Here is an 11,202-nt window from a genome sequence, read left to right on the forward strand (position 1 = left end):
GATTGGGGTATACCCCATGTAAAAATTTGGGTTTTAGCTAAATTCAATTTATAAAAAGACATGTGTCCAAAGGAGTCGAGCATATCTTTACGCTTAGGGAGTGAGGACAATGGGTCTGATGAGAAAATTGTGACATCATCAGCAAAAAAGGCTATTTTGTGATTTGTACCATGTAGGGTGATGCCATCTATCTGTTTATCTGATCTGATTTTTTCTGCAAGAGGTTCAATTGCCAAGGCAAACAGCAGGGGCGGGAGGGGGCATCCCTGTCTGGTTCCATTGTAGATTGGGAAAGGGGGTGAGTGGTACCCCAAACCTTTGACCATCGCTGTGGGAGTAGAGTATAGGGCTTGAATAGCTAACTGGGTGTTCTCTGGGAAACCAAAAGTTTTAAGAACTTCCCATAGGTAACTCCATCAGACCCGATCAAAAGCTTTCTCTGCATCCAACGAGATGACAGAGAAAGGTCTATTCAATCTGGTAGATTCAGTGAAAATATTGAGTAATCGCCTAGTATTGTCAGGGCCTTCGCGGTTGGGTATAAACGCCACTTGGTTCATCAATAAGATGGGGAAGCAATAGGGATATACAGTTGGCTAATAATTTGGCATAGATTTTGACATCTAAGTTTATTAGAGAAATTGGCCTATAACTAGAGCAGAGGGACGGATCTTTTAGGGGCTTTGGAATAATGATAATCGTAGCTTCTTTAGGAATTATTAAGTCAGGTTCCTGATAGGATAGAAGTTATGTAAGAACACTGTAAAATTACCCTTTAAGGAGTAAGTTAACTAGGTCAGATTGCCCTACTTTACATATTGTTACTGCGTCCCGTCGGGACCCCTAGGTCATGAAAGTTAGGATAGTTGCTAGGTGATAAACGTGCTAGAATCGGGGGGGGGGGCTAGTTACATAGAACTGCCTAGGGCCAGGGGGGGTAGAAAGCTACAGGCTTAAATTTAAATTAGGTTACAGGCTGCCAATGCTTCTCTTAAGTTCCGGACTCGGAACTTAATTAAAAGGGGCTGATAAGGGTAAACCAGGACCCAAAGGGGACGTCACCCAGACCTAAATAGAACTAATGTAAAAGGGTACAATATGAGGAGTTACCTTGAGCAAGTAAAATTAAGTAAAACACACTGAAGGGCATTTATGTATAACTTTCGAATGGAACTCTACTTCAAGAATAACCCCCTAGGGGAAGTACACCTACAGGCAGTAAGAATTTTACATAAATCAGCACTCAAATATGAAAGTTACTCTAGAAACAGTGAAGTCAATCTCAGTGAGTGGGCCAATAAAGTGGGAATCGGACTCACATGTCAAATACCAGATCTTCTAACCACTTACCAGCGTGTCAAAACTAGCCACTCAGCGAGCTCTGAAAGGCCCCCTCTCTCCTCAGGGAATTGGGGATACGACCCGAAGGAAGGGAAAAAGGCAAATGGAAGTGACTAGCTCAGACAAGCTGAGCCAGAAAGGGGGAGTCTTAAGGGGGCCCCCTATTGAACAAGTTCACAATAAAAAGTTCCTCTCAATAAACTTTAAAACAGACAGGAGGTCACTACATTTAACAACGGTATCCTGTGAGTGCAAGCATACAATAGTAAAGGAAAAAAAAAAAAGACACACCACTTTGGACAAGATCTCCAAAGACAATTGAACTGATGCAGCAGTTAGTGCAAAGAGTCCATGGCAAATAGTTCTGACTGTCGTAGATATAAACAGTTATATTAGCAGCTGCCTTAGGTATTGATATAGGTCTAGAGGGAAAATGAAGCTGGAATGAGCTCCCGCTCCAATATCTCCACTACAGATAGGAAGTAAGAGTGGTTATGTGCAGGGACCTCACTGAGGCCTCCAATGATGTGAAAACAGGGTCAGCGCAGGGGAAAAAACAAAGGTCTGCAACCTTTACTTCTGTTATGTGGGAATGAGCACTATCTGTGCAATCCTGTAACAAGTGGGATGAACCGGCCCTGGAATTCTTACACTGTGTAGGCTAAGAAATTATTGGAAGTCTATTCAGCCTCACAGATTGCAGAAGTCTCTTAGCATGTCAGGGCCAGAGCAAAAGGTACCGCACATGGTTCAGTGAGGGGGTAAGACACTTGTACTACAATAAAGCAGTGCAGCACAGACCTGTCTCTCCGTAAGTACACTGACCTATAGTCCAGTGGGAGTCTATATTAACATGTGTAAGACCCAAGATTTGCATAAGGAGGTCACTAATAAGTGAATTGTGTGGGTAGGGGTTAATAGAAGAAAGAAAAAAAATAGTGATCTCACCCAATTCTTCTATGTCATCACTGCTCCAAAGCTTCCAGCAACCCAGGTACCTGCAAATCGAAGAGGCCCCACAGAACCCCTCCATGAGTTCAGATGGTGACAGTCTGTCTAGCTCTGCTTGTTAGCTTCCAGGAACGGCTCCGTGGGCCTCGGTCACAACGGATCCTGTAAGGGGCAGCAAGATGGCCGACGTTCGTGCCAAAACAGGCACAGAGAAGCTCCGGTCTCTTTTTTTCAAGCTCACAGTCTTCAATTTCCCCTCAAATTCCTCCACAGCTTCTTCGCGATTTCTCGTGGATTGGGGCCCCTATCCGACAAGCCTCTTAGATCTCAATATGGGCCCGGTAAGTAGCGGTTCTGAGTATGACGGTTCTGAGATGTTTACACTATGATCCTCTGCTTTCTTCTTCCACAGATAGCCACCTCATGAACTCCTCAGCTCGCAACTGCGTAGGAGGCGACAGCCCTGCTAAGTAAGTCAAACAACTTTGGCTCCACCTTATAGGAGTAGTTTTGGGGTGTAGGCTGTTCAGCTCAGTTGGCAGGCTGTGTTCCCCTAAAATATGACTAATTTCCCCCAAAATATAGGTAGTTTTTGGCCGTTTCCAAACTATTTAGCTCAGGAGCTCTGTGTCTGTGCATCCGTTCCATACAGCGGTTAGCTCCGTCCCCCATCGGTCATCTGGTATTTTTATGAAGCACAGCTGGCAACCCTACATACAAATACCAGCTATGGGCTAGTTTACGAGTGGAGCAGTAGTTTGCACTCACTTTCAAGCATTGAACGTCACAGTAAAAAAAACAATTTGAAAAGTTGTGAATGCAAAATCACATTCCCCCATAGACTTCAATGGAGCTGAAAGAGTTGGAAAAAAAACTAGCACCCACAAGTCACACAAAAATGATCACGGCTATTTAAAAGCGTAACATAAGGAGATAATATTGCATCTTTCATAATCTAATGTTCTGCGCATAACAGAATGTTCTATTTATTCTTAAAAAGATATTTAAATGTATTTCTGATGGATATTTGCACAAATATATATTTATACATATATATATATATATATTTTTATATATATATATATATATATATATATATATATACTTGATTATATATAGGTCTAGATATATACAGATATATATATAGTAATAACTATTTAAAAATACATAGAACATATTCCCCTTTGTGCAGAACATTGGAATGTGAGATATATATAGTAAATACACAGTTATACACTTATGAATATTGCATAAATATGTTTTTCATGATTTCATCTACTTAACTGCAAAGGGCTCTAATGCACTTATATATATATGTAATTATCTATGTATATGTATTTAAGTGTTTATATGTCTGTAAATATGTATATATACACACACATATATATATATATATATATATATATATATATACATACAGACGTGTATGTATGTATCTATATGTTAAAGCCCTTTGCAGTCATTTTTTGTTTATAACACCTGAGACTTCATATCTTTGAGCCTTTATAACTTTAATGCAATGTTTTTATTTATTATTTTTTATCAGTTACTATGAGTGTAACTGTACTTTTAAATGTTGATGTGTTTAATGACTTCAGCAAAATATATCAAGGGAATTAAGCACATTTGATAATAGGAATGAATTGGAAAATCATTTAAAATTGCCTGTAATGTTCTGAATCCTGAAAGAACAAAAATGGGTTTCATATCCCTTTAGTAGGTCCCATAGGATGTAACCTGTAGTGTACCACAAACATTTAACAGTAAATGCTCTCAAGAATTAGAACATTATATTTTTAACAAGGCATAAAGAATTTACTAGGCATGTGCAAAAATTCATACTTTATTATTCAGTTTGTAAACAAATAATGTAGTTATCCTCTTTTTATGGCAATTACTTTGATCTAAAACCAGATATTTGATATCAAAAGTACAATTTAAAATATCTAAATAGCTGATTTTAAGTATTAATAAGGCTGTTTTTCAAGTTCTCAGTATACTGTAATTAAAGGGACACTGAACCCAAATTTTTTTCTTTCGTGATTCAGATAGAGCATGCCATTTTAAGCAACTTTCTAATTTACTCCTATTATCAATTTTTCTTCATTCTCTTGCAATCTTGATTTGAAAAAGAAGGCATCTAAGCTTTTTTTTTCTTGACAGCTCTTTTTTATTGGTGGATGAATTTATCCACCAATCAGCAAGGACAACCCAGGTTGTTCACCAAAAATGGGCCGGCATCTAAACTTACATTCTTGCATTTCAAATAAAGATACCAAGAGAATGAAGAAAATTTGATAATAGGAGTAAATTAGAAAGTTGCTTAAAATGTCATGCTCTATCTGAATCACGAAAGAAAAAATGTGGGTTCAGTGTCCCTTTAAGCCTTCTTTACTAGGTGTGTTACAGTATGATGAGCTTGTTTTTTTACTTCATATATGAAAATGTGAGGATTTTGAAGTTTACATTTATGTAGTGTGGGTTACATTTTCTAAGGGAGGCTTGTCTGTTTATCTGAGTAGTGATCCTATTATAGATAGCTAGACCATTATGGCACTGACAAATGAGGTAAGTAGGCAACTTGGGAAATGGAGGCCTGCACTGAAATAAGCATGGAAATAACTGCTAGGGGTCTTTGGGTGATCCAGTTACTGCTATAATTATCATATATTCTTTGTGCTCTCATATATAAATATACAAACATATTTATTGCAGATATGTGCAGAACATCTGACCATTTAATATTTTTAGGTAAGAACACTTTTAATAAATCAAGGGCACTTGGAAATCAGGCAAAATCTCGAATCTGATATATGGAAGTCTTATTATTCTATAGTAGTTCTGCTTACATACAAACCCAATACAAAAAGAGTGTTGTCTTGCACGGGGATAATATATTGTAATACTACACATGTAAAGTGTTTTTTCAGTATGGGCAGGTTGTTTCACCCTCGTTGGGGCTCTTCAGTATGGTGTAGGTGCAATGTTATTGGACTCAAGCATTGATTTTAAGTTTACAGCTATATGCTAGTTTTGCTGATTACATTCATTTTTGTAACCACACTGTGAAACGAATGCTTGAGCAGCACCAACCATAGACAGCCTGTTTGGCCCATTTGGGGCTCATCCCTCCATTGTATTAATCTTAGCAAAAAACAAATATACTTATTTCTGCAAAATTGCAACACTTATAATTCAAAATCCATTTCAATATAATGAGCAGCCTTATAAAGGGCGGAATACTCAAGGACATCAGCATCAACCATAATGACTTGAGTGAAAAAGAGTTCCAAAGTAGAGAAAAAGGCTGCTTATGGTTGATGCTGTGTTATTTAAGCCTCATGTATTTCATAGTTTGCTACACTACTGGTTTAAACTGACAGGAACATAAGGGGTGCCATATTAAAAATGCATTTTGAAATAGTTATACACTCTGTGAAATAATTTGTATATTCTATCCATTGTATATTTATTCCTTGATAAACTAATTAAATGGAAGGGTTATCTTACTCTATTAACAACAATACATTTATTTGGTGTACAATGGGAGTCCCTGCTCTAAAGGATTTCCATGTGTGTAAGTGCAGACCCTGTTCCAATGAGCTTACAATCTAGTGTTTCAGTGCTTTGCTCAAAGAGCTTACAATCTTGTATTTAAGGAGAACTTACCTCTGGCTACTTACAGTGTAGAGAAATAAAAAAAATCCCTGATGTAAGAATACACTCAGCATGTGACATAACACAAGTCCCTCTGAAATCTTCAATCTTCCTGCCACTGCCATAGAGTATTCCAGTCTTTGTTATACTGCTTGCCAGATATGAATCAGTCTATGCACATCTTGTAAAAAGTTTTAATCCAATGCAAGAACATAGGAGCATGACACACTGTACCTTATAATGCAGTATCTTTTCTGTTTCTAATCTAAGGTATAAAATACAGGACCATCCCATGACGTATCAAATCTTGTGCTTCACTAGGACTCTGCTTCAAAAATCCAACAGTAGTACTTGTCCCACGGTTTCTGTGGACATTGAAGTTTAGTTTTACAGACATGGTAGTCCTCGTTCCAGGGTGCTGCAGTTCTCAGATAAAATTGCAAACCAGCTACAAGATGCTTATAACCTAGTAGTTTTATTGGTGTCCCTACGTCAAGGCATTGCATTGAGGATATAAGTGCAAACATATTCGCCAAGATCCTTATCATTATTACATTATAGAGATATGTGCAGTGAGAGTGGATTTAAGCCATTCAATTTGATTTAATATCAGTCTATTTAAGTTATAGCAGTGTAAGTGAAATTATGCTTTATCGTTTGTGTTATGATTCAAGTTCTAGTGGCACAGAGATTATTTGTATATCTTATATCAATTAGCCTTGAAAAGTACAGAAAGCTTTAAACATACAGAACCAAATTAAAGCTAAATGCCTAGATTACGAGTTTTGCGGTAAGGTAAAAAAGCAGTGTTAACAGGTCCTAACGCTGCTTTTTTATGCCCGCTGGTATTACGAGTCTTGCAGGTATAGGGGCACCACACACTTTTTTGGGCTTACCGCAAACCGACTTACGTAAAGTTCGTAAAGCCTTTTTTCTATGGGACTTCCATAGCGCTGGTATTACGAGTTTGTCCTGGGAGGCCAAAAAGTGAGCGGTACACCCTATCCCGTCAAGATTCCTAACGCATTTTAAAGTCAGTAGTTATGAGTTTTACACTACAACGCTGTAGCATAAAACTCATAACTAAAGTGCTAAAAATTACACTAACACCCATAAACTACCTATTAACCCCTAAACCGAGGCCCTCCTGCATCGCAAATACTAAAATAAAAATTTTAACCCCTAATCTGCCGCTCCGGACATCGCAGCCACTAGAATAAACATATTAAACCGCTGCACTCCTGCATCGCAAACACTAGTTAAATATTATTAACCCCTAATCTGCTGCCCCTAACATCGCCGCCATCTACATTATACTTATTAACACCTAATCTTCCGTTCCGGACATCGCCGCCACCTACATTATATTTATTAACCCCTAATCTGCTGCCCCCAACATCGCCGCCACCTACCTACATTTATTAACCCCTAATCTGCCATCCCCAACTTCGCCGCCACTATTCTAAATTTATTAACCCCTAAACCTAAGTCTAACCCTAACCCTAACACCCCCTAACTTAAATATAATTTAAATAAATCTAAATAAAATTACTATTATTAACTAAATTATTCCTATTTAAAACTAAATACTTACCTATAAAATAAACCCTAAGCTAGCTACAATATAACTAATAGTTACATTGTATCTAGCTTAGGGTTTATTTTTATTTTACAGGCAAGTTTGTATTTATTTTAACTAGGTAGAATAGTTACTAAATAGTTATTAACTATTTAATAACTACCTAGCTAAAATAAATACAAATGTACCTGTAAAATAAAACCTAACTTAAGTTACACTAACACCTAACACTACACTACAATTAAATAAATTCCCTACATTAAATACAATTAAATAAATTAAATTAGCTAAATCACAAAAACCCCCACTAAATTACAGAAAATAAAAAAAACTAATTACAAGATCTTTAAACTAATTACACCTAATCTAATAGCCCTATCAAAAAAAGCCCCCCAAAATAAAAAAAATCCCTAAACTAAACTATCAATAGCCCTTATTTGGGCCTTTTACGGGGCATTTCCCCAAAGAAATCAGCTCTTTTACCTGTAAAAAACAACCCCCCCCACAGTAAAACCCACCACCCACACAACCAACCCCCCAAACCTAAGCTCCCCATTGCCCTGAAAAGGGTATTTGTATGGGCATTGCCCTTAAAAGGGCATTTAGCTCTATTGCTGCCCAAAGCCCTAACCTATAAAATAAACCCACCCAATACACCCTTAAAAAATCCTAACACTAACCCCCGAAGATTCACTTACTGGGAGAAGTCTTCATCCAAGCGGCAAGATGTCCTCAACGAAGCCGGCAGAAGTGGTCCTCCAGACGGGCAGAAGTGGTCCTCCAGACGGGCAGAAGTCTTCATCCAGACGACATCTTCTATCTTCATCCTTCCGACGCGGAGCGACTTATCTTCAATCAATGTCTTCTTCGGAATTAATATCTCTTTAAGTGATGTCATCCAAAATGGCGTACCTTAGATTCCGATTGGCTGATAGAATTCTATCAGCCAATCGGAATTAAGGTAGAAAAAATCCTATTGGCTGATGCACTCAGCCAATAGGATTGAGCTGACATTCTATTGGCTGTTCCAATCAACCAATAGAATGGAAGCTCAATCCTATTGGCTGATTGGATCAGCCAATAGGATTGAAGTTCAATCCTACTGGCTGATTGCATCAGCCAATAGTATTTTTTCTACCTTAATTCTGATTGGCTGATAGAATTCTATCAGCCAATCGGAATCTAAGGGACGCCATCTTGGATGATGTAACTTAAAGAGATATTCATTACGAAGAAGACGTCGATTGAAGAGGATGCTCTGTGCAGGATGTCTTGAAGATGGAGCCGCTCCGCGTCGGAAGGATGAAGATAGAAGATGCCGTCTGGATGAAGACTTCTGACTGTCTGGAGGACCACTTCTGCCTGTCTGGAGGACCACTTCTGCCGGCTTTGTTGAGGACATCTTGCCGTTTGGATGAAGACTTCTCCCGGTAAGTGAATCTTCAGGAGTTAGTATTAGGATTTTTTAAGGGTATATTGGGTGGGTTTATGTTTTAGGTTACGGCTTTGGGCAGCAAAAGAGCTGAATGCCCTTTTAAGGGCAATGCCCATCCAAATGCCCTTTTCAGGGCAATGGGGAACGTAGGTTTAATTAGTTAGACATTTTGATAGTTTCGTTTAGGCTAGGGTTTTTTTTATTTTGGGGGGGGGGGGCTTTTTTTATTTTGATAGGGCTATTAGATTAGGTGTAATTAGTTTAAAGATCTTGTAATTTGTTTTTTATTTTCTGTAATTTAGTGTTTGTTTGTTTTTGTACTTAGTTTATTTTATTTAATTGTATTTAATTTTAGGTAATTGTAGTTAATTAATTTAATTTATTTAATGATAGTGTAGTGTTAGGTGTAATTGTAACTTAGGTTAGGTTTTATTTTACAGGTACATTTGTAGTTATTTTAACTAGATAGCTATTAAATAGTTATTAACTATTTAGTAGCTATTGTACCTAGTTAAAATAAATACAAAGTCGCCTGTAAAATAAAAATAAATCCGAAAATAGCTACAATGTAATTATTAATTATATTGTAGCTATCTTAGGGTTTGTTTTATAGGTAAGTATTTAGTTTTAAATAGGAATAATTTAGTTAATAATAGTAATATTATTTAGATTTATTTAAATAATAGTTAAGTTAGTGGGGTGTTAGGGTTAGGGTTAGACTTAGGTTTAGGGGTCAATAACTTTATTATAGTGGCGGCGGCAGATTAGGTGTTAATACATTTAATAGGCTATGTGGGCTATGGCGGTTTAGGGGTTAATACTTGAATAGGCTAATTGCGTTGTGGGCTATGGCGGTTTAGGGGTTAATAATTGAGTTATTACTTGCGGTGTGGGTTTGATGGCGGATATAGGGGTTAATAGTTTAAATAGGCATATTGCGTTGTGGGGGGTTGTCGGTCTAGGGGTTAATACATTTATTATTAGTAGTGAGAGGGGGGATTGCAGATATAGGGGTTTTACGTGTCGGGCTTATTTTTGGGAGGCATGTTAGACTTTTACGGGAGATTTGTTATTTTCTTTACTTTTCTTAGGCGCCGGCAGTTTCTAAAGTGCCGTAAGTCACTGGCGACTCCAGAAAATGTATTTACACTTATTTCTGGACATCGCTAATTTATCAGACTTACAGCACTTTAGGAACTGCCGGCGGGGTATATGTAATACCCCGATGTGCGAGGTGAAATTACGGGCGGCGCAGGTTCCCACGCTTGCGCCGAAACCTGCGCCGTATATGTGATTGCGCCCCTAGTGTGGTAATGATCTTACAAACATGTTAATCTGAGAAAATCTTACCTTAGATACTTACAGTTTAGTAATGTAAAAATTCTTGAAAGACATCTGCCAACAGCGTGTATACTGCAGACCAGTTGCGCATCAGTCTGATCTGAATTTATTTCAGATTACCAGTTGTCTTTTCTTCATCCGGGTCAAAGCAGAAAAAACAGCTGCATTAGATGTGGTACCTTACAGTACAGTGTTTAATGAGGTTCCCAGCACCAGTGAGTTTGCAATGGGAGGAAATCTGCCATCAGCGCGTATACTGCTGGCCAGATGCGCAATCAGTCTGATCTGAATTTATTTCAGATCGCCAGTTGCCTTTTCTTCCTCTGGGTTAAGCAGAGCAAACAGCTGCATCAGATGCTGCACCTTACAGTACAGTGTTTAATGACGGTCACAGTACCAGTGAGTTTGCAGCGTATAAATTGCAGACCCATGCCACGGGGTTTATATTATAGGCCTTTACTAGAAGTCCTTGCTTTAGAGCATTTGCAGACTAATGATGCAGTAATTCTTACCATCCTTAAAGCTGGTTTAAAGCCATTACTGCTAGCTGCAATTCTTATAAAGATATGTAGAGGGCGCACAGAAAGGAATTGGTGTGTCCTACAGTTATGGCTATGATACTTATAATACTATACTATGTTTAAAATAGTTATTTTAAAATTAGAAATATTTATTAAATTACACCAAAAGATTTAGGGGGCGCCCTAGGTCAAATAAAAAAAGGTATTTGAAATCTCCTTATACTAATGACAACAAATCAAAACAAATATAAAAATATCATATATATATTAAATGGCAAAAAATTCCCATATACTGTATTATGTAGGGTTAGTTCCAAAGGCCACCAAATCAAATTGAACTGTCCAGGTCCAAGCTGCTATCTGTGAGGAAATCGAAG

Source organism: Bombina bombina, chromosome 2 (assembly GCF_027579735.1).
Source record: "Bombina bombina isolate aBomBom1 chromosome 2, aBomBom1.pri, whole genome shotgun sequence".
Classification (NCBI taxonomy): Eukaryota; Metazoa; Chordata; class Amphibia; order Anura; family Bombinatoridae; genus Bombina; species Bombina bombina.